The sequence below is a fragment of the Platalea leucorodia genome (assembly GCF_965183815.1).
Source record: "Platalea leucorodia genome assembly, chromosome: Z".
Taxonomy (NCBI): Eukaryota; Metazoa; Chordata; class Aves; order Pelecaniformes; family Threskiornithidae; genus Platalea; species Platalea leucorodia.
Genome location: NC_138858.1, coordinates 16,810,326 through 16,836,435, shown reverse-complemented (window position 1 = coordinate 16,836,435; position 26,110 = coordinate 16,810,326).

Below are 26,110 nucleotides of genomic sequence, written 5' to 3'. Positions count from 1 at the left end.
TACAACCTCCCCAAAAAACTTACTCCTCCTTCTCCCTACTTCACCTGCGCCACACACACATATCCTACAACACCATCACACGATCCTGTTTGAGGGACACTGCTTTGCTCCTGCCATTATCACCAGCATCTGATTACAACGGGGAAGGGCAGAAACCGGGATACACTGGACTTGTGGGCAGTGTAACCTTCTGCACAAAACTGTACCATGCCCCCAAAAGCTCGTGAGGTGTCCATATGTAGTAGGGGGAAAACATACATACCATGGATTACTACCTGACCATTTACAACCATGCCAGTGGGGCGCAGAGATTAGTGGAGACCTTCAAAATGAAAGCTACAACACCAATGCTGAACACAAGTGTTTTCAATTAGACATTTTCTTTCTTCATCTAACAGGAGATGAAATCACAAGTGTCCAAACAACGAAGACCACTAATGAGTAACAATCTCTAAGTGGGTGTTACTGATGGGACAAACGATGCTGTCAAATCTGGGTATCAAAAACTAGTCAGTGTCCTAGCAAAGTTAGCAAAGTTTGAATTTAGTCAGAAACTGTAAAACACAAGCACGCTGTGTATGTAAAACTATGGTAACACTGATTTTAAAAGATAATTCCCTCCTTAATTTTCTTACCCCAAGAGAACAGATTGAATCACACTACAGAAAAAACCAGAACTATTACTAACTCCAGATTTCTCATTCATGCCGTTTAGTACAAAACTTGAAAATCAGAAGGTATTTCTCACACCATCATTAACACAACTGCTCAGTAATTCTTGAGTTTCAGGCTCAGCACAGGAGGCACTCATTCCAACCACTTTAGGCTAGCAGGGTCTAACCCAGACCTGCAAAGGCAAGTCAGGGGATGCTCCCCACTGCACCCACACCACAGCAGGGATGCCCGGCCGCACCACCTGGGCACCCTGCAGCCAGTCTGAGCGGGCATGGGGCAGCTGCACGAAGAGAAGAGCTGGGGGAGCTCTGGGGACCTGCCAGGCACTGGGCAGGGCTTTCCCCAGGGCAAGCAGACGTGGGTCTCTCCAAAGGCGACTCCGCTGTTCTCAAGTGGAGAAGGAGGAAGGAAGGGGCACAGTGAGGCTGGAAGCATGTTAGTGAGGATTTGGGGTGGTGTGAGAGTGAGGCAGCCTGGGGAGCAGGACCCGGAGCAGCGAAGGCTGCAGCTGCCCCACAGGGCTGGGAAAAAGTTCATAAAGCAAACCACAGGCCAACAATTCTCCTACTCTCGGAGAGGAGCTACACTGGCACAGAGTGAGGTTCATCTGAGATCAGCTACGTTTTCAGCTAGCTCAATTGTTCCCCTGGTCCATCTGTACTCTTGTTTAAAGGATTCTTATTGTCTCTTATTAATAAATCTTCTGCAGAAATGCTTCTCTGTATTTGCCAGTTCCTCTCCTCTTACATGATTTCTACACCATCGAACAGGCCCCCCCTGCCTTCAGCCCTTCCACTTTCTGCCTGAAGTTTTGTTTTCTCTTTCACAGGCCTGAGCACAATGCCACTTTATTTACAACCCTCCTGCAATACCCGGGCATCCCGTGCTGCCTCCATATTCACACTTCCCTGCTCTCCTATGTCCACCAGCCTCTGCCAATCTCCTACCACTCGTCTTCAAGCTTTCCTACTTCTTCCTGCCTAACAACAGCCACAAGAAAAGCCCAAACCCTCAGGGAGTTCTCCTGTGAGAACAAATGTCATCAACAGAGTCCGTCATTCAGAGAACATCTGTGAACACAGTTTCATTTTTCATAACCACACCAAACAACTCCATGCTGGGACCAGGATCAGCCCCCACGTGCAGCTGTCACAGCACAGCTCTCCCCTCTATCCCTGTGCTGTGACCGGCAGCCATCCCAGCTTCCTCCCAGGAAGAGTGGTTTGACAGCCGGAGCACCAACCCAGGAGCCTGGAAACACATCCCAGAGGAAAACAATCACATTGAACTTCAGTAAGGTCTTGCTGCTGCAGATGAAAACAATCTCATTCCAGTACTGTTCTTCCTCTTGCACTGGCAGACTTGTTTATATACCTGCACGCAGTCAACTCCATCAGGAAATTGTTCCAGTTAAAATTAATCCATAAACATTTATTGTAACACATCTGTTTGCTGACTGGGTTTACCAGGACTCCACAAAGACGCACCCCGGGAGCAGAGCTGGGGAAGCACACACATGGGAGTGAGCAGCCAGGGTGGAGGGGAGGACACAGCCACACCTCCAGCAGCAGCTATGACTTGTTTAAGAGCAATTCTAGAATTTTTGGGAAACTTCCTGCTGAGCCATAGACCTTGACTAAAACATTTAGCTCTCTGAAACAGAAAACAGGATTAATTTGAGTTCCTAAACCTCAAAGGTGATCAAAATTGCTGCTTAATCACTTGCCTTTTCACTAGTAAAATGTGGTATAAAAATAAATGATGCTTCTTCTGTAGATTCTCACAAATACCACTATATTAGCAACGCAAAGCAACAGTGTCTCTGCTCTGCCTAAATCCACATGGGATCCTGCATTGAATTATTGGACCAGACAACTTGCATGTGGGAGAAAAATCCAATTGGTGTACTCTGAACATGCCCAACACGGACAGGACTGAGCTCAAAAATGGTAACTACTCTCATTTGAAGACATGGATGGGCCACGCTCCACCCTTTTTAAAACAGCCTCTGGAAGGGGCAAGCTGTGCTAGCCTCCTCGAAGTTCAAACCCAGAGCCCTTGGGACAGGGCTCATACTCAAGGTTTCTCCCAGACAAAAGGAGCTCTGCAAGGGGTGTGAAGCACCAGGGACTATCTGGTGCGCTCTGCATCCAACACATATACTAAAAGCTCTGCTGGGCTGCAGGTATGACTACCACTTCTAGAGGTATTGGAGGCCAAGAGAGAGCTACACTGCCATGGCTCTGGTCTCACTGGAGAAAATCTGGTGCAAAGCAGGAGCTGCCCCCACCCTGATACTGCTTTTGGTGGTACAGAATAAAATTTCTGAGAGAAGAGTACTCTTAAGTGCCATCTGCCCCACCATCAGACAACTACTGCCTTGCAAAAAGTTCTCACAAATCTGTCTTGTAACCACCCGCTGCTGTTCCTCTAAGACACTCTTGCAAGCTCACTGCCAACAGTATTGTTCAGAGGCTGCAGTGTTAACCTAGCAAGATACAGCTTCTCTGTCAGCTTTAGGACAAAACTGACCTTTTACAATCTAGTAATATCTACCTCCCAACACCTACCCCTGTATGCATATGAAAGACAAATGCCACTAATTTGCAGATGACACCAAGCTGAGTGGTGCGGCTGACATGCCTGAGGGACAAGATGCCAGTCAGAAGGACTTGGACAAGCTTGAGAAGTGGGACCATGTGAACCTCGTGAGGTTCAACAAGGCCAAGTGCAAGGTCCTGCACCTGGGTCAGGACAGTCTCTGGTATCAATACAGGCTGGAGGATGAAGGGATTGAGAGCAGCCCTGAGGAGAAGGACTTGGGGGTACTGGTGGATGAAAAGCTGGACATGAGCCAGCAATGTGCGCTCGCAGCCCAGAAAGCCAACCGTACCCTGGGCTGCATCAGAAGCAGCGTGGTCAGCAGGTCAAGGGAGGTGATTCTGCCCCTCTACTCTGCTCTGGTGAGACCCCACCTGCAGTGCTGCCTCCAGCTCTGGGCCCTCAGCACAGGAAGGACATGGACCTGTTGGAGCGGGGCCAGAAGAGGGCCACAAAAATGATCAGAGGGATGGAGCATCTCCCCTGTGAGGACAGGCTGAGAGAGCTGCCGTTATTCAGCCTGGAGAACAGAAGGCTCTGGGGAGACCTTGTTGCAGCCTTTCAGTACTTAAAGGGGGCTTACAAGAAAGATGGGGATAGACTTTTTATCAGGGCCTATAGTGACCAGGACAAGGGGTAATGGTTTTAAACTAAAAGAGGGTAGATTTACATTAGCTATTTGGAAGAAATTCTTTAGTGTGAGGGTGGTGAAACACTGGCACAGGTTGCCCAGAGAGGTGGTAGATGCCCCATCCCTGCAAACATTCAAGGTTAGGCTGGATGGGGCTCTGAGCAACCTGATCTAGTTGAAGATGTTCCTGCTCATTGCAGGGGGGTTGGACTAGATGACCTTTAAAGCTCCCCTCCAAACAAAAGTATTCTATGATAATGAAGTCCCTGTTATTTAACACAAAAAAAATTTCAGTGTCTGTAATATACACTATTCTAAGGAATAACAGTCTATATCTTACCCAACTCCAGCAGTTTGTAAGAATGAAGAGAGCTAAAACCAGGAAAAAAAATTACAGCAGCTGACTGTCCTCAAGCCAGCTGAAACTTGACCACAGGAACATTTGGCTAGAGGTCAGCTCAGGCTAATTGCTTCAGTACAGAAAGGGAGCCAGGAGTTATAAAAAGGATAAAAAAAATTCTTGGCCCTTTTCTATAGTGATGTTGGAGTAAGGTCAATCACAAGTGAATTTAAACACAGCATCTCTCCAGTGGGACGTCAACGTAGTCAGCATAAACAGGCCAAACTGGGTTAAGAAAATCCCTAAGAAAAGAAATAGTTTAGTCACAGCATACTGAGTGGTTTGCATCTACTCTCGTCAGGTAACAATATTAACACTCAGAGTAAACCATAAGGAGTTTTGCTTATAAACAAAACTGTTTGAAGAAAGATCTTTTCATTTAGATAGCTCCTGGACCTGAAAGGACATTACACTTCATTAAACTGCGCCTATGAAGGGACTTCTGCTTTTGCCATCTCCATTAACTCCCTGTACTCCCAATATGAGAGATATTTTTCCCCTGTAACCTCCTCCAGCTTAGCATTGCTTGCCAAAGCAGCACACGTGCAGCTAGGCCAGGAACAAAGGTGGCCTCTCTGCTGGAAACCAAACCACAAAATTACTGAGCGAAGGATTAATCTGAGGAACTTTTCTATACATTGCTACGTTTCATCATTCCATCAGATTACAAACAGGCAAGGATACGAGAGCATGCAATGCAGATGAGTACACACCAATATATCCACCATCAAGTAAGAACAAGTGGTGAGAAAGGAATGTAACTGCAGGCTCTCCAGATCTGTCCTGAACCGTGTTTATGCAAATACCAAATACACATACATACCCTTGCAGAATTTTTCTCGGTGAAAGGCATTTATTTTTCACAGTGCACATATTCCTTACAAGCTATCTCACAGCAAGATTAGTGACACCAAGAGGAAATTTTCTCTCTGTGCTTGTGTAAAAAACATTCACACCAGTTTGGCTGATCATGCACAGCTGAAATCACTTTGCCTGCTTACCCTCATTCCCCTGAATGCCAACAGGACAGAGTAATTCTGCAGATGAAATGAGTTACAGCCCTTCCAATCAACAAAATCTAAAACTGCCACGGACCTCAAGACTTCTTCCCTTGCTTGCTGATATTACAGCTTGATTGAGTCATCAGCAGCACTTGGATGAATGCCTGTTGTTATAGAACCCTTGTCAGTGCTATATACTCAGCTGTGTTAAGAAACAGAAATAACAAATTGTCACAGTTGATATGAATAACACAGCATTCACCTACCGTGTGTGGTTATCTGGGATATGAAAAGAACAAGGAATAATACCATAGAAGCAGAAATTACATGCTGCAAATTAAAAGAAAAAAAAAAATCTCATAAGGGCCATATTTCAGAAAAAAAACCCCAAAAACCTAACAACAAAAGACAATACCACTGGGAAAGAATGAAGGACTCTGGCATAAAGCTGCATTTATTATGCATGGTTTGACGCAAATTTAAGGATTATTAAAAGGTACATCATTATGACAAACTAGAACTATGGAACAGAGGCAATTTTATATTATTAATTAGAGCTCTATGTAAGCTAAATAATTTATAATGGTTTTAAGTATTAAAATTGAAAGTAGAATCTATTAAAATAATTGATCACTTTGTATTTAGAATTTTTTTTTCTTTTTCCTAAGCAAACTTTTAATTTCGGAATAGAGACTATATGAAAGCTCCATTTTTAACACCAAATTTATTTGTTTCTCCACTGTAATAGACACCGTCAATTCTTTTACCAGAGCTGATTTCTTTTTCCCATGGATAGATGTGCCAGCTATTACTCTGATTTAAACTGCTTTCAAACTGGTAACAGGCTGTGCTGGTTTTGGCTGGGGTAGAGTTAATTTTCTTCACAGTAGCTGGTATGGGGCTATGTTTTGGATTTGTGCTGGAAACAGTGTTGGTAACACAGGGATGTTTTGGTTACTGCTGAGCAGTGCTTACACAGAGTCAAGGCCTTTTCTGCTCCTCACCCCACCCCAGCAGCGAGCAGGCTGGGGGTGCACGAGAAGCTGGGAGGGGACACGGCTGGGACAGCTGACCCCAACTGACCAAAGGGCTGTTCCAGACCATATGACGTCATGCGCAGCATATAAAGCTGGGGGAAGAAGAAGGAAAGGGGGGACATTCGGCGTGATGGTGTTTGTCTCCCCAAGTAACCATTACGTGTGATGGAGCCCTGCTTTCCTGGAGGTGGCTGAACACCTGCCTGCCGATGGGAAGGAGTGACTGAATTCCTTGTTTTGTTTTGCTTGCGTGCACGGCCTTTGCTTTACCTATTGAACTGTCTGAGTTTTACCTGTTAAAGCCATGAGTTTTCTCACTTTTACCCTTCCGAATCTCTCCCCCATCCCACTCTGAGGGGCTCAGTTGCTGGCTGGGGTTAAACCATGACACAGGCCAAATGGTTATTAGTTCTTGGATGTGGTTAAGGAGCCCTGAGGTCAGCAGGAGCTTCATTATTTTGAAACAGGGCTTGCTTATAGCCAAACATTTCTGAACAAAGCATCCTCAATTTCTCTTAATCACCTTGAACCCAAACATGCTTTTCAGACCTCAAAGAGCAATTTCAGGAAATGAGGAGGAGCAGGGTTTTCATTTTAAATAGTATTTATATATAAAAAACATGTCTTCCAGGAAAAACATCTTCAAGAAGCTGTAAAATTTAAGTTCAAGACCCTGGTATTTATCCTAGACTAATGGAATTACTTAACAGCCCATTACCATGGGACAAATTAATTACATGGTTTAATTCCATGCTAAATTATTCATGTGCTCCTAATCAGATTAAAGAGTACGTAACAAAGCCTGTATGCCATTTACAAAGTCATTAACTCAAATAGCAGATTAAGTGAAAGCTGCTAAATGACAGACAACGGACTTGAGCAGCATTTCTGGATTGCCACTCATGACTCTAAGTACTATTTACTATCACTTGGTCAACATACCAAGATTAATCAGCCTGACAGAAGGCATAGCAGTAAACAGTGCATTTTAAATTGGTACAATTTTGTATGTCCTGAACTTCATATCAGTTTAAGATATGATTTATATTGATTTAATTTGCATCTCTAATTTACAGATTTAAGCTAACTTGCAATCTTGTTTAAACTTATGTAGAGTTAGCATATGAGCACATCTATTCAATGCAACTGTTTCAAAATAATTGCAACCAAAAAGTAACATACTGCATTCAATACCTGCATAAATGGCTTTGTAGAGCCATATACAAAGATTTTCCAAGTGGGCAGCTGCAGCTAGCATAGCACTACAAGGAAGGCTATCTTCTGGAATAAGCAAGGTAAAGGGACATGCTAGGTTGCAATTAGAAATTCACATTGGAACCTGAAAGAGTCCAAATGCCCAACATTTCCTCTAAGAAAACCCTAGCAGCAAAGAAATTAAGAAGTGTCTGAAAAATAAGCAATAGAAAGAGCCATATTAATTTTAAAGGTAATTTGACAAATCTATTTCTAAAGAGGTCTTTTAATGCTGTCAGACAATGTTTTCCATCAGCAAATCCTGAAGCAGTCTGCAGTGAGGGTCAGTGGCATTATCCATTTTACAGATGAGGAAAAGGAAACACAGGGAAGAGGAGCAGCTTGCCTGCATTTACACCACAGCCCAGCCCAGAGTAAGGCATGGACTGCAACCATCTCCAATGTCGTACCTACCACAGAAGATTACAGAGTCTTGTGGATTTATTGCCAGCCATCTTACCATCAAAAAATAAAGCGGTGGTGGATTAAAAAAAACCAACCAACCAAACAACAAACTAATAGTTTGCATTAAGAGAGAAAGAACTGCAATTAAGAGAAAGACCAGCTCATCTGAAACACTCAAGCAACTAGCAAAACCTTCTTAGTAAGTGCAGAGCTCTATTTTACAAACAATAAGAATGAACCATGCTCTTTAGCTATGATAACCCCAATGTAGTGGATGTAAACCTCTCCCTCTACATTTACCACTCCTAAAATGTCAGAGACTAAAACAATCACAGTTCTGCATTGCAACTTTTGCTTTTAGACATCACAGATAAAATCTGTGATCAACTCAGAACGTGACACCCTGCAACGGTGCTACAAACAACAGAGCTGCTCAGTGCAAGGCTGGCTGGCAGGCCAATGGAGAGCGTGTCCACCTCCGCTGATGCTAGGACTCCCTCCTCTGCAGGAACTCCATCATGTTTCCAACTATCTGATTAAGAAAGTGAACCTTTGGAGCAGATTCAACAGGTTTTTATTAAAATAGACTACTGCATTCACGTTTCTCCATTGCTGTTATTGTTATTTTACACAGAACCATGAGGAAATAGATGTTTACAGACAAAATTCACAAAGTATCTACCCTGAGGAGCACATGAGAGCCTGAGCCTTCACCCACCACTACCACAAGTATTGCTCAGACTCAAACCCATCTCGTGAGGGCTATTCACAAAAATAAATCCCATACCAACCTACACCTCAGGACTTAAATTAGACACACAGTACAATAAAAAAGAATAGACTAAAGGGGAGGACATTGCACTGTAGCCACAGAGAGCTTTGCAAAACCCTGCTGGGGGGCTCTCCTGGTCTAGCACAATACCCAGCTCCTCTGAAGCCTGACCAGCAGTCTTGCCTCAGTACTCACTTTTATACTGAAATAGGGAACAAGGCTGCTTGCACAGAAGCCTGTCAGCAAAAGTCTCAGCAACTGGCTGTCTCCCTTTAATCAGTGTATCAGTCATCATCCCACTCAACATTGGGCCATGTGGACTAAACTGCAGTCTCTTTAGTCTCACCTGTGTGACCATGTGTGGAAACTGTTCGTGCAGAAGGGAGAGAGTATGAACATTCCTTTTTGTGATTCTTACACTGAATAACTTTAATATCACGGGGAAGTTTATTTTTTTGAGAGATAAAAGGCTTCCATTTTTACAAAAACCTTACCATATAAAAAAAATGTTTTTTCTCTTTTTTTTCGAAGAAGTCATTAACAACGATATCATCTGCTCCTAAAATATGTATGACACTTACCAATCACACTTGAATCCTGCGTAAGCAACCATGTTCACAATAAGCATGATGAGACTGACTGCTCTTAGGTTCTATTACAAAGCATATGGCAGCATTAGACAAATAATTTCTGCATAGATTATAATTTTCCCAGCATTACAAAAACTGTGGAATATCACAGCAGATGGAGCTTTGAGTTTTGAATTGCCCTGATGCATAAATTAGCCCTGATTCTTAGCTCACTTATTGCATTTAAGTTTTTCTTCAGCAATCAGACTTGATAACAGGTAACTGGACTCATACACTAAAAAGAATAATGACTTGGTATAGTTCATTCAAGGAAGGTATTTTTCTGTTGCTGCTTTCAGAGATTTTAAAAGTGATAGTCTGCAAAGATTTTTGACAGCTTACCAACCAGTTAGCTCTGAATATAAATTGACACAGGGTGCTTTAATCACATACAAAGAAAGCCCAAGCCCCTCAAAGTCTGTAGTCCTTTCATAGCTTAGGGAGTGAATCCAGATGTCAGCTGTTCTATGGGCTGCAGAGAACAATGAATTGCAGGATTACTTGGTGGTCTATAAATTAGTTTCTTGGCTAAAGAAGGGTCTGGTTTTGGCTGGCCTGGAATTGAGTCTTTATCTCCCTAGGAGAGCAGGCTTTCTTCCAGTCTCAGACACACTCTATGGTAGGCATATAAAACTCATAGAAAAAGCACAGGTTTCTTCTGAATAGGTCAGCTGGTAGGGAGGTACCCAACAGCTGTACCCTTACACAGTAGCAAAGTCCTCAAAATGTACAGCTTGCAGTTGTGTTTTAATTTCACTACGTCTTTTTGTTCCATACTAGAGGAATTTTTTTTTTTTTTTAAGATTTTAAGTCTTAATTAAAATATGTGCATTCCTTTGACATAGATACTTGTTCTAGATCTTGCTATAGATACTGCTAGGTATTCTTGCATACATGTTTGATAAAGGATCTATGGAACAGTTACGAGCCTGAAAAAGTATCATACTACAGAAATGTTAGGAAACTTGTATCATATGGCATATGATTTTTTTTAAGCAACTATCTTATTTGAAACAGCCCAAAAGCTATTTTTTTCAAGAAGAATTTGTCCTGATGGGAGTAGTACATTTAATTTACTGGTGTGGCTGAAAGTCATCTGATATGGTAACAAGCAGCTGTTACTAGAGGCTGTAGCACAAATTAATAGTGATGGTGGTATAGCTTTACAGAGAAACATCTGAAAAAGAGGACTAGCATTTCTTTCTTTAATGAAAATTGGATTCTTTAAGTAGGTTTTAATTTATGGCATGTAGTTCATAAACCAGACCTAGCCCATGAAACCATGCCATCCAGCCTATGTCACTTCTGCCTGAAGGAGATGAGAAATGGCTTTAAAGCTGTGAAGGCTGCCTGACCGCCCCAGCTTCTTCTGCCAGCCACAGCCCAAAGGAGAGCTTGGCCTCCTCCCGCTGCCATCAGTGCAGGGAGATATGGTCAGCTGTGCTTTTCCAGCCCCTTGCTCCCCTCCCTGCCTTTTTCCTTTTTCTTGATGTCTGCCAGTGATGGAAACAGGAGGGCAACTGCCTTCATGAAGAAAAAAGATGGGAAGAGGAGGGTTGCTTGCAAAGCGTGGCGAAAGGCATGAGCTGCTTCCCCTGGGACAGGACATAGAAAGTGCACGGGGTAAGATACAGAGGGTGGATGGGGTAAGGCAGTTGGATGTGCAGGACCACTGCAGCTAAGTGGGAATATTGAGCTTAGTCTTTCCAAAATCCAGATTTACTTCCCACGTACTATTGCAAAGATTAGACCATATGGACATATTTTTACTAGTCACCCAAAATAAACCCTACAGTAGTAGGTGCAGTGCAAGACTTGATTTGCTGGAGTGCATTTTTAAAGCACACTGAGCCCTATGTGGGAGGACAGGTTTCCAGAGATTTATCTAACCTGGTTCTTTGCACCGGTTCAGTGTAGTATATTTAGTCTGGAAGATCTATTTTTCACAAATAATTCTCAAGCAGCATATTTATGAGATACTTTACTCAGAAACAAGAGCCAGAATAAAAGTGGCTACCAATGAGTGCAGAGCATTGTCTTTAAAAGAAAAAAGAGCATTAGTAAATACTTTGTGCAGTATATTTTATTGTTAGTATTCCTAGTTTCCTTTCTATTTTATGCACAGTAGTTAATAAAATATGACTGCCTGTAGCCCTTTGCCAGGACATAATACCTGACTTTGCCAGACTTGTTCAAACTGAATATTAACTTTGATTTCAAATCTGCAGTAACATATGACTCAGCAGCAGCAGAATTTAACTCAATTTAACAGCAAATTAAATTGTCCTACTGATGACTGTATCATTAAATGCTAAAAAGCAAACCTTTCAAATTGTACAATGAACTGATAAAGCAAAAGTATGAGCAATAGCGATAAAACTAAAAAAAAAAGTAGTGGTCTGGGTTTTTTTTTTAGTTAAACATATATGTCTCTGATCTATTCGTAACAGTATCATCAAAGGATCTGGATCCAATCCCAGTCACAAACTAGCAGACATAACCCAGACGTGGTGGATACCTAGTTTGTGGTAGCCTAACATCACCAAACAAGTTGCCGGATGAGAAAAGTATTAAGGCATCTTGGTATTAAACCAATGGATACATTTATCATATTATTGACATTTTCAGTGTAGGCAAGACCTTCTCTGAACTTAAAAGGCTGTTTAGAAGAAGCAGCCATGTGTTCCTCTAAGTTTTTTCCAAACTGTTGAGGAACAGTCAATTTTATTTCCATACTCAGCTCTTCTCAGGCTCTCAGAGCACCACAAACGGCTTCCATGCTCCATAGGTTGTATTCCACAGCAAGCAACTTAGCAGAGCTTTATTTAAAGGACAGAGAGGTGTGCTGACCTGGTAGCTGGATAAGTGTTAATAGCTAAAGAAATTACGGTTACTGGAATACTTTACAGCAGTTATTTTACAAACATCTCTGCTACTTTTGGCCAGATATTATTTTTTTTCCAGCATATTCAGCAGAACTACCAACACTGTCAAAATCTAGTTAAAGCTGTGCCTCGTGTTATCTTCCGTTGGGATTGTAAATGTCCATGAGGCACAAACTACTCTCGCCACATCTATGGGTCACTTTCAGTATCCAAGACTTGAAATAAGATGGCATCTGTTTAATTTCTAAGGAAAGAATGCAACACATTCATTTAGGATAAACAAAAACCTCATTCAGAGTAGAAGACTTTATTAATCACAGCCTAGAAAATGTGCAGATGAACATTTCCCACTGTGCCTAATGCATTAAATGTCTCAATTTCACAGAAGAGATGAACAGTAAACTTGCCTCCAGATGACTGAGTCTGGGGCTGGTATTGCCAAATGTGTACTGAAAGGCAAATATATGAAGGCTAAGCCATTAACTGATCTACATGGGGACAGTTATCACATTTCCAGTTCCTGATCTAAAACTAACTTGGCATAGGTAACATAAATTACAGACATGTCATTTTCAAGACACCTGGTCAGCATAATCTCCCCTCCCCTATGGTCACGTTATCCTTGGATTAAGTTAGTTGCTCTTCCCTGTGCCAAAATGTTCTTTATCCCTAGTCACTGGAAAATACCAAGTGAGAAAGCACCACAGAAATTATTTTCAACACCCAGGGATCCACCATCCATTTCCAAGCCCAGGGTCACACTTGAATGCAAAGGGTTTGAACTCTCCCCTGGTAATACAGTGTCAATATCACATCAAATATGACAGAAATATGACAAGCACTGTGTAAGTAACAGCATTTTCCAAGGATCGTGATTCTTTGGTCCCTTCTGGAAGCTAAGGACTATTAGCTTTCATTTACAAATAGGAAACTGAAACGCAACGAGGTTGCAGAGGGTGGCAGAAGGTGGAGCTCAGAAGTGAGGCCAGACCCCATATCCAAGCTGTGTGCTCCCAGTGCTGGGCACCCTTCTTGCACCGCTGCTTGCAGAGGAATGGGAATGGACAGCTTAGCTAGGGATAGACTGGCTCGCTGGGCACGGAAAGCCAGGAAAACAGAGCACAGAAGCAGCTTTCTGTATGGTTGTGTTGTCATGCTTCAGCTATAAAATGAGATAAGTCATTCATGAATTGTTTTTCAGGTGTGCTTAACTCTGTATGAGAAGGCATAGTAACCACAACAAAGAAGGCTTTGGCTGAGGAAGTCCCTGATGACTCTAAGTTACGCCTACTTTACAAGCATTTTTACAAGTAACTTTTCACTGTTCTGACCTTCTTATTTTGTTAGTGGAATTGGTATATCCTTAGACAAGTCTCCCAAGCAGAGGTCCATGGTGCAATGAATGCATCTAGAATTCCACCATCTGGTTTCAGAAACATTAAAAACATGGACATAGGGTGGCAAGTTTTACGTATTGTTATCGCAACCAAAGCAAAAAGTGTCTAGAATTTCTCTTCTATTTAATGACATTACATTTGTGCACACTTAGACAGGAATAGCCAGTTAAGTCTCATAAAACTGCTATAGTACACAGAGAGCAGCTGTAAAGTCTCATGCAGCCATTTAACTAACACCAGATAACAGCTTTGCAGTTCCACGGCATGAGCAATTGTAGCTCTGAATCCCTTATACCACAGTGTATTTCTCTGATATTTGATTCAAATTTACCCCACTGTAATCTCATTAAGCTTTCAGTAATACACTCCAGAGATGAATTAGACCCAATACATACATTCAAACTAGATGTCATTTAAGTGTCATTTAAACCAGGATTTGTTATCTACAATGTTCTGGTATGCATTTTCATGTTCTCTCCCCTGGAAAAACAGATTTTTTTTTCTCTATGTTTCAATATTGTGCATTTAAAAAGTCAGGCAGTTAATACTTCAAATAACATTATAAATGAGAAATGGCTCATTAAAATACAGTATAATTTTTCTCTGACATGGAAAAATGTTTTTTAAGCACTTCTACCAGTTACTGAGTCCTTTGTCTCAAATGCTGGCTACTAGAGATTAGTAGAAATGGGCTTGAAGCCACCAATTTACATTGGGATTGAATTTGATAGTCTTAATTCAAATATCTCTGTTGTTTGGGGTAATAAAATATGATGATTGGATGCCAATCAGAATACTGTATACTGCATATTATCATTATCACCTTCTGTAGAAACGGATCATGGTATCTGTGAGGATTATCTGCAAAGTGCTACAGGATACTATTGATCGCTCTGCTTAGCCAACATTCATAATAAAGTCACTTGCAGGAAAGATAAAACTTATCACACTACCTCAAATGTCAGCAGGGGATGGATGATGCTTCACGCCTCCCTCAGCTCAACTGCAAATCGCGACCTTCTCCGGCCATCCCAGCACCTACACGAAATCAGGGGAAACAGAGACAAGAGATGAGTTTTGAAACAGCAAAGGTCACCGGCAGCAGGAAGGCAACATAACAAAATCCAAGGGGGTGTCCTGGCACTGCTGTCCCTGGGGGAAGGCCACCTCGGGAAAGGCCACCAGCTGGGCAGTCTGCACAACAGCCCTGACCAGAGCACCTGGGCTTCTCACTCAAACAGCAGCGGCTGCCTGAACCCCCCCATGTCGCTGGGGGCTGGCCAAGCCGCAGGATCCCATGCTAACCTTGACATTAAAATGCACGAACACAGACTTCAATGGCAAAGAGAAGTCAGGGTGCCTGACCAAGACTCATTTTCAATGTACATCCATGGTGGAAATCAGCTGGACTGGAAGTAAACGCTGAATCACCAAGAAGGGGGTGTGGATGAGTAGTATCTCACTACTAGTACTTTAGACAATAAATTACAGCGTAGTAACTTGTAAAATTGTAATTTTAAGAAAGTAACATTTCCTTTTTCTCTAAAAGGACAGTGTGTAAGTCTCAGGAAGATGGCATGCCGTTAAAAAAAAAAAGTAGTACGTCATTTGTTATGTTCAGAATTCCTAAGCACATTATCACTTCCATGATATTTGGCACAGCAGCAGCAACTAAAATGGTTTTGAATTAGTAGTACTTCTATATTTAAATAAAAATAACATTAACTCAAGATGGCAGGTTACTTCTTCCCAAGGATGAAAGTCAGCTTTTTCAAGCATTTTAAAAAGTCAGCCATGGTGCCCACATTAATTGAATAATTCATAATAATTTGGTTTCTAGTGGGTGGGACTATGAAAAGAAGACCGGATTTCACAGTACTGGGCTCTTTAAATAACCAGGAAAAGAAAGCAGTCTGCAAAACCCCACAAATAACATCTAAAAACATGCTACATACATTCACACTGAATGCCTAGCGCCACGCTGCCCTAGCATTAACAAGAAGAAAGCAATATTTTAAAGGAGAGTTTTCCTTGACTGAGTACTAGCACTGGCTTAAGAAAGAGCAACAGGAATCTTGATTTGTACCACAGAATTTTCTTCCTTTTATGTGTATCATTTCAATGTATGGATAGATCCCTGAACAGCAAGTAATTGAAAGCAAAATGTGATTGTGAGTGACAATTTCATCATATTTCTCAGAAATCATTCTTCAGTGCAATGTGTAAAAGGCTAAGTGTCATCTCTGTATTTATATTAAAAAAAGAAAACAAAACACCACCCCCCCAAAAAGAGAAAATCCTTGAACTGAATAGAGAGAAAAATTAAACAGACATTTGAAAATAATAGAAGGCATTTTCCATGCAAAAGTAAGAATAATATGCAACAGCAATCAAGGTTAAATAAATCATCCTATGTGTGGCTGGCTAAAGTGAAACCTGTAAGCAGGGTTCTCTCCTCGTTCACATCATGAAACAAGAGGACTAGACAGGTCCGTATGTGGTTAAGTCTTCACCTAATCTGCCCCATAATGTGCACAGCCAACTTCCAATATCCCGCTTTTCAGAAAGAGCGTGCTCACATTTCATCAGGCTGAGAATCTAACTGATTGTATGTCCCATTCATATATAATTCTACAAGGAATCTTATGTTGATTTAACTGCTGATTTTCAAAGGAACTCTTAATTTCAGAGAGGACTGAAACAAAGTTGTAAAGTCTAAGGCAGCTGTTGACTGAAGTGAGCTACCAAGGACTACTGACAAATTCCTGTTTCAAAACACTTGGTAGGGTATTATCAAGTGGAAATGATCTCCATGTGACAAAGTCAGAATCCTACTACAATAGGACATGGGAAATTATTCCAGTAATCTTTCCAAAATATTTTGAAATCCTGCTCAACAGCAGAAAAGATCGCTTAGCTAATTTATGGCCAAGAAAAGGGAAATGTCCTAACTTCTGATTACCTAATTGTACTCAGAACATTTTGTTTCACTCTTGGTAGCAAGTCGTGATAGCATAAAGACTGCACGCAGTGACACTGTTTATTTGCAATATTGCAGTTTAGAACAAGCCACACAAGTATGAAGACAGTTATATTTGCACTTGGCTCTGACACTTCGTTATGTGTGAAGATGAGGCACTACCGCACGTAAGGCAGTAAGCTAGATGCTTAAATGGCAAGCAGCCACCTTTTAAATCATTCTTGGAAAAACTGCAGCTTCAGCAAAAGGAGAACATAGATTTGTGTGAACAAACTATACAGGTGAGGCTTTTTCAGAGACACATATTTTCTCAGAAAAGCATTTGATTATTCTAATCCACATGGCAAACGAAAGGATTGCAGCATTGAGTTAAGATAGGACCCATCCAGGACTAGTTTGCTTCACAAACTAAGAAACAGACTGAGATTCATCACTCCCTTGATTGGGATGTGAGGATCCGTGCCCATTATATTTTCTCAGTACGTCCCATGCTAACCTAGCAAAAATAATAAACTGGAGAAGATGAAACGGACCCAAATGTGCCAAAAGATCTTTTGGTCTTCAAAAGAGCATCTAAGCAAAGGCCCAGTACTGAAAAAAAGTTAGAAAGGCTTTTGACACTGTCCCACATAAAATCTTCATTGACAAATTGATGAAGTACAAACTACGTAAGTGGACAGTGAAGTTGACTGAAAACTGGCAAAATGCCCAGTCAAAGGGTTTCAATCAGTGGCACAAAGTCCAGCTGATGGCTAGTCACTAGTGAAGTAGCCCAAAGGTAAATACTGTTTAGTATCTTCATTAATGACCTTTTTCACTGAAGAGGTGATCAAACAGTGGAACAGGTTGCTTAGAGAGGTTGTGGAGCCTGGGGATACTCAAAACCCAGTTGGACATAGCCCAGGGCAACTGCATTAATGAAACCCCACTCTGAGCAGGAGGGTTGGACTAGGTGATCTCCAGGATTCCTTCCAATCTCAATGATCCTGTGATTCCATGATTCTGTATGTTTAGGTATGGAATTGAAAAGTTGCTGGCAGCAGACAAAGAGAAGAGGATATAAATGACAGGCTTTGGAAGAAAGATGGTCAACTATGGACATCCTATGATTGCATGAGCCATTGAGGAAGGATGGATTATTTCCAAGCAGACACATGACCTGGATTCACAAGTCCTAACATTGTTCAGAAGTCCTGCCCCTCCATTATGCTGGGCTACCAACAAGTGCATAAGAGGATCTCTGGCATCTGCGATGAACTATTTCCAGAGCATTTGTGCTTGTAAGATTTGGCCTACAGAATCCTTATTTTCTCTTTATTGTATTTCTCCTGTACTGTACTTCTTTCCATTTCCAGTTAAACAACTCCTCTACAACTAAGCTCCAGGAAAACATAATTTGCCTGAGTTTTATTCTGATTGTATCTGATATGTGTTTTATCCGTCTCTCCAGTTTGCATCAATTGTGATGTGTGGCACTTGCTCAGAGTCCCAAACTACTTTCTCCTGAACCTGCTTTGAAAATATTTGTCTTGAACAGAAGGAAAAACGGGTTCTTCACATGCATTTTTTTTTAAGTTTTCTCCAACCAAGTCATTCCATCCATTTGATGGCAAGTTGAATATGAGTCAACAGTGTGCCCTGGCAGCCAAAAGGGCAGCCAAAAGGGGTGCATCAAGCACAGCAAAGCTGGCTGGACGAGAGAGGTGATTGCCCCACTCCACACTGCATCGGTGCGGCTCCACCTTGAGAACTGTGTGCAGCCTTTGGGCGCCTCTATGTAAGAAGGACATCAAACTATTAGAGTGTGTCCAGAGGAGGGCGACCAAGATGGTGAAAGGCCTCAAGGGCAAGACTTAGGAGGAGTGGGCTGAGGTCACTTGGCTTGCTCAGCCTGGAGAAGAGAAGGCTGAGGGGTGCCCTCATCACAGTGGAGGGGGCAGTGCTGATCTCCCCTCTCTGGTGACCAGTGACAGGACACGAGGAGATGGAATAAAGCTGCATCAGGGGAAGTTCAGGTTGGACATTAGGAAAGGTTGTTCACCAAGAGGGTAGTCGGTCCCTGGAACAGGCTCCCCAGGGAAGTGGACATGGCACCAAGCCTGCCAGAGTTCAAGGAGGGTCTGGACAATGCTCTGAGTCATATGGTTTAGGTAGTCCTGCAAGAAGCAGGGAGTTGGACTTGATGATCCGTATGGGTCCCTTCCAACTTGAGATATTCTATGATTCTATGATCCCTCTTAGATTCAAACTTCTTACCTTCAAACTTTACTTCTCTAATATAATGAGGTTTCATATCCTCAGCTGAAATACCATTTCGCAACTGTGAACTCGCCCCTTAAATTCTCCCATCAACATTTTTCTCTGCACAAGAACTCCCTAAATACTTTCAAGGAAATGCTAACAAAACCCATAAGAACCTTCCATCATCTTTCCTTTTTTCCCTCTATTCAGATAGCTAAGGCTTTTAACCTGTTTTCCTCCTTTAACCCTTCCACTTGCCTCATCAGCATACTCTAGACAAGGGGTCACATTCTAGTTCCAAATCAGAGCCTCTTTTTTCCCCTTTCAACCTCTTCATATTCTTAAGAGTCTAACAATAAATCTTGCCCTTCATATTTTAAATACTTCACTGAACCACATTTCTCTTCTTACAGATTTGGCAGTCTTTGCTTCTTTGACGTAACAATAACCAGAACATTTTCTTAGCAGCACAAAGCTGAGTAACAACTGATATTTGTTTTGGCACTCATAGTAGGGATGAAAGGTGAATGTATGTTTTCCACTGCATTATGCTTACAAGTATATCTGTGGACAGGATAGCTCAGGAGTTCTGCACTGCAGTCCAAGGCCAAATATAGGAATATACTTCTTTGGGTTATAAAAGAAACCATCAGCATTGTAAAGGATGCAAACAGACAAGAAGGCCAAACTTTCTAAGTAGGTAGCGATTTCACTTGACATACAAGATAGCTCTCGTGGTATCCAGAAATTCAGGCTGTCTTCCATGAGTGAAACATGTCATATTCCCAGCTACAGTTAACTATGTGCTTGAGCTGGAGGAATGTTATGAAGAATAATTTAGTCAATGTTTATGCAAAGTATTTTGAGATCTGGGCAGCTGGAAATCCAGAACTCTACTAGCTGAAACTGTTGCTGACATATCAGTAACTTAAAAGGGAAATTTTCTTGATAAATTAACAGGGAAATACCAAATATAAGCTGAGAAGAAAGATGTATTACTGGATCATTGTAGCCAGTTCTCATGTCCACACTTACGAGACTAATAAGCTTCGAAAGAGCAAGGACCTAAAAATGTTATTTCAAGTCTGGGGCATCTTTTTATAATCAAGATAATAGCCCCAGTTTGAGAAAAATATGTAATGAATTACTCAGTTGTACCTGATAATAACCTGTATGTGGAAGAAGCTATGAACACTACATTGCTCTTTAATGAAGTAGAAGAGATACCGAGGAATCAAGAATAGAAGTAAGGAAAAAAACAAAAAAAACTTTTACAAGGATGAAATAAAGTGAAAACTGGAATTTACTAGAGGCTGAATTAAAAAAAAAATAATCTCCATCACTTCAACTTGCTTTTCAAGTAAAACAAATTACTGGGTACGAGTAACTGGCAACCTGTGTAACAGAACTACAGAAAATATGGCTGGGCAGGACTGCCAGACATCATCTGGTCTACTCCCACTCTTTGCAGCCAGATCAATTAATTCTTGCTTGACTCTCATCTTTGCCTACTGAATTTTTCTAAAGACCAGTGAAGACCTGCAAAGATTTTGCAGCCTCCCCAGGCAATCTATCCCAATGCATGACTACTCTTGCCCCTAGGAAGGTTATTCTAATATGTACCTCAAGTCTCTATTGATATAATTCAGTCCCTCTACTTTTTTTTTTCCCCTCCCCATGAGAACGAAGAATAGGTTATTCCCTACTCTTTGTCCATGTTTTTTTACATACCTGAAGACTGTTATACTTCCCTTCCTCTCTAGATGAAACAAAACCAATTTTTCAACTAAGTTTTCTGGATCACTGATCATTCTCATAGCTCTCCTCTGGACTCTCTCCAGTTAGCCCAAGTCTGAGGCTTTATCAAAGCTAAGCTGAAAGGATTACCGCAGGTAGTTCTCTTTCAGCCTTATACATCCTACTGTAACTTTCTTTTTGTAAGAGGATGGCATTGTTGACTCATGATCAGCCAGCTCCAGATGATTTTCTGCAAAAAAAGTGGAAAGCCCGGGTTTTGAATAATACGATTCCCTTTACTCTCACCATCTCCCACTCCTTTTTGATTAAACATTTCTAAATATGCAAATAAAATATAAAAGGATATGGGAGAACAAAGCTGTTCATTTTAACTGAAGACAAGAACTACTGCAAGGACAGAAACTGTGGTTCAAGGAACTAAGACTGTAAGAAGGGAGAAGGAAACATTTTTCCAAAAGGAAATACAGAATATTAAGAAAATCACCTATTAAATGCATGTTGCCAAAATCGTCACTGCTCTAAGAAAAAACACAGTGTATGGGACGATTTGGCAAACTGTTAATACAGAAACATACAAACAAAATTTACTGGATCAAAAAAGCTCATGACTAATGAGCACAGTGGGTGAGCACTTTAGTGCTTTAAAGTACAGGGCTTAACATTCAGAGACACACATTTTATTTTAGGCTTACTGGTGCCTTCGTATGTAACTTGGGCAAAGTTAAAACCTCCATAGCTCTCATTTCCTCCCCACTTTTGGAAACGGTGTAATCTGCACCTTAGGAGAGTGCTCTCAAGGACAAAGGAGGGAAATTTAGGGGGTAGCAGCAAATTTACCTAATGTCCATCACTGCTACGTTTGAGTTTAATTTGGCCGTCAAGTGTTGCAGCTGCTATCCTTAGCATTATTAAAGACCTTCATTTCTAAATGACTGGCTTTATAAGATCCACAAATGGCTCACATTCAAAAAAAGCACTACCTGTGAACTAAGATGGTGGACACTTCCTTCAACCTTGTCTTCACTCAACAGCAAATCCAAAAAGCCCAGTTTTTTGTTCTATCCCAAAACAGCTACTCCTGCCTCACTGACTGCTCACTGAATGCTCCATCACTTCCGTTCCCCAAAAAGCTAACATTTGTCATTGTATAGGTTCACTTTCAGTTTAGCAGGGGTCAGATTTCCCCAAGACAAGAAGAAAATACAACTCTTCATGAGCACCTAAAATTAAAGAATGCGGCAAAACGGACTCAGACTGATCTTCTCCTCTCTCCGTACTTTTGCAGTCAGATGTTTCTAAGCTTTGCAGTCCTGAGCTGCACCTCCTCAGCCCTTTTGCAGAGTCAGGGAATCTTGGCTATGCAGAGCAATGCCTAAAACCTACACCGCTGAGAGTACAGCTCCAAGGTCAGCATGACTGGTGCTATCAACAAAGAGTACATGTGAATAGATTAAGCGTTAACGAAACAGATTTACAGAAGTTTGCTAAGAAGGAAGATGCTGAAGTCAGCCAGGAGTGAAAAGTGCAGCTCAGAGGTGCGTACGCACGCGGGGCTGAAGGGCTAAAACGTAGCCCCTCCACCCACTCTAGATCCCCAAGCCATGGGCTGTTCCTTGAGTTAGGCATCCAAGCCTCATCAGCCGTTCCTGCAATATGCCGAGATACTTGTGGCTTCAAATACTACTGGAATATCAGTGAATGTAATAATCATGTTAAAAATAAACATTTTATTAATATCAAATATTGATCACATTTTTGTTCATCAACCATCACTAATGCGGTCTCATACAACAAGCAGTAAGATTCACTAAAATTTATATTTTAGTTGTGGCTTTTCTATTGCCTTCTGTTAGTTCTCTGGGATGAATTATTTGCAAGCTACACGTGTACTTTGTGTATTTTCATATTCTAAATATATTTCTCTTCTAGCTCTCCTCCACAATTTTGGATAACAAAGAGCCTTAATGTTAGAGAGGTCTCTGTTTAACAAAGCTGCGGGAGCGATATACACTGTGACTTTTAATAGTGGTTTTCCAAACTCTGTAATTGCTTAAGAAGAACCATTTCTTGATTTCAGTCTTCCTTTTCCTCACGCTTTCAAACATTTCTAGTTTCTAAAATCTGAATCTGAAGAATGACCCTACCAGAAAAAAATTACTGGATCAGAAAAAAAAAAAAAAAATCTTGTAAAGTTCTCAGCTGAAGGCATTCAGTATTTTATTTCAGAGTCAAATATTTCACCTGGGGACATCGCAAACAGCTCCTTATCTTGGTGAAGATTATACATGGCATTACTTGCCTATAACACCCATGGAATTAGAGACCCAGAAGAGATTTCCCATGTCACAAATTTTGGCCCCTATCCAGCAATGACAATATATAGTCACTTTCATATTTTTCTTCAGTTCAATTTTAAAAGCAGTCCCCATTTGGTTTTGGTTAATACTCAAATCAATAAAAAAAAAGGAACACAGCTCCAGAATACCTCCCTGCAAGTCGATCACAGCAAGGCACCTGGGGAATCTGAGCATTTAATCCGTACCCCTCCACCCTTCTTCCCTAGGTCTGCATGCAATTGCATATATGTATACATTTTGATTACAGTATTTATGCATATGATATGTGTTTGTATCACACATCTGTTTCATGTTGTGAGTTCTTGTCATGGCTGTCATTTATTTTCTCTTACATCCTGCTTCTGATTTTCATGGGTATTTTGCATCCCCACTGCCTCTTTAGCTTGAAGTCTTTTTGATACTTCCCAGGAAAGGTGCAAAACAATGTGCTGCCCATCTGATGCAAAATAGAGTCCAACTGTAAGAGCATCAGTATCAAAAATTAAGGTTTCTTTACATGTGACTAACTGGGGAACAGAAAGTATCTGTGGCAGGAATTTTTTTGGGGGTGGAGTGGTCAAAATTAACAAAGGAGTGGGGTGGAGAATTCCTCCAGAGTGTGTTTTCCCTGAGACACCAAGTGAGAATATGTATGTTGTGCAATTCACATTTTAGCCAATTATTTCTCCGCTGATTTAGGTTTGTTTTCTCTTCTAAAAATATTAAATCAACAATCTTAAATCAGACTCAGGAATTCAAAGAAGCCTATTTTCAGGGGTTGGCAGGAGTGCCACTGATGGCAGGATTCAGACAGCTTCCAGCCTGTAGCCAATAAGAGACTATATTAGGAATATAAATGTACTTATGCATTTGCATATATACACTTATGTAATATAACATATTAGTACTTCTCAGCAATTCTCTCATGTTTGGTTATATGGTACATGACAGAAATGCCGAGTAATTGCAAAAGAGAATCAGGTAACTCACTTAACACTTTAAATGAAAAGAAATGGAGAGTGCTTCCTCTTCCCATTTCAGTATGCAGTATCACAAGGGATTGCTGAAGACATCACCAGATGCCAAATCAGATAATCTCTAATAACTTCCTTATGAAACACTTATAACTTGATGGTAAATGACATCATTAAAAAATTAAGGCATTTGCAGTTTTCATGCATTTCTAGGGTATATTTACCAATGTGTTTGTAAATTTTATTGCCTTTGCATAAAAGAGAGCTGCAAGTTATCAATGCCTCCCAACTATTTACAACAGGAAAAAAACCTAAAGCAAAGAGATTTGGGTTTTTCATTTCTCTTTAACCTCAGATCATTTTAGAAGTTTTCATCATAATGGACTAATTGATGCTGACAGTAACCGAGTGGGAGATGTTACAGAGAATGCTCCTGGGCATAATAATTACTGTCTCCCCACAGAAAGCATGTGCATTTATACAGATGCAATTTATGATTCATTGTGCTTCCGCTTAATGGTAAGTTTAATGCAGAGTTCATTTATACTTCATCCATTCTTCTAAGCTTTTCCTCTGAATCTTCCTTTTTAATTACTGAATCATTAATTTAATGAACCTCTAATTTATCTTGTCAGTGTTTAAGAATCTAGATAGGGGATCAAGGGTTTAATTTTGTTACACTGTGAAGCTTTGAAAAGATTACTGACAAGTAGTTATTTCTGCAAGCAGTTCTGTACTGGGCATAAAGAAAAATAAAGTCAATTTTCTGGAATTAAAGCCTGAACATGATTTTAAAAAATAAAATACCAAACTCAGAATGAAAACAAGTGATCTATACAGATAAACAAAAAATAAGTTATACTGAAAAGAAACATTGTTAAAAAAAAAAAGTGTATTTCAAACAAATTTCAGTCCAACTTGTTCTCCATAACTCTGGTGCATGCTACCTTGCCTTGCCAAAAATAATGAATCAGAACAGTGGACAGCAGTTAGATTGCCAAGGCAGCATGAATTATACAATAGATCACTGTCAGACTGAAAACTCACAACAATGGTTATAAAGATAAGATAAAAGTATCATTTCAGCATTTGGTCACAGATCTGAAAAAAAATGCATAGATAACCTAAGATTTATGCAATCTGCATAGTGCTTTGTTTCCTTCTAAAGTAGCACTAAGTCCTCAGACCACATGTTGATATCAGAACGTTTTGACATTTTGATAATTTTATGACTTGTAACTTTTGAGTGATCAATGATTTGACCCTTTTATGAAATATATCCTACTTAGGTAGCAGAGATCTAAAAAAAGAAAGACACCCTCTCCAGCGACTTGGGTTGCAGTAGTGGTGTGAGAAGCTGAGAGTGCTTCTCACTGCACTGAGTGCTTTTCTTCAAACAAGCTCATGAATTTTGTATGAAAATTATCACATAAAGTCAGACTGAAATACCAAAGCAAGCTGCAGTTACTGTTCCATGAATCTGTTGTTTCTGAGTATCAGCCTGCTAATCAGAGCCCAGCAGAGAGATCACATCAGCTCTATCTATCATCTGTGAAAGTCAGTTCACAGAATATTGAAGCAGAATGAGATTTTTCCTGTGCTAGTTTTTCTGCCAGAGGCAACCCTTTCCTGTAACAACAGCTGAAATGAGGACCATCAGGAGAAATCAGAAGAGTTTCACCCCAACAAAGAACTGAATTCCTTTGATAATTACATAGGCAAGCAATTCTCAAGCACCGGGCTAAGAGCACATCCTCTTTTTTCCTAAGCATATGACAGACACTCTCCTTCGGTCTGTCCCCGCTGCCACAGTGACGCTATAGGATATGTCAAGATTGGCAGGTACAGTTAAATGTCATGCCCTTCAGGCCTGTCTTTCAGAAGGAGTTCATACTCTTGATGAATGGCTCCTAAGCGTCTTTCAGCTGCTGGATGAATAGGACTTGGCGGGTAGGGACCTACCACATTTCTCAGAACTACACCTGTCGATAGAAAAGTAGTGCATAAATAAGGGCATACTTGAATGAGCACAGATGGATGCAGCTGTGACAGTGCAAGAAAGAGCTCAAATGACACTCACTACACTTTAGAAAAATTAAAAGTGGAGGTCTAAAACAGCCCAGGAAGAGGCTGG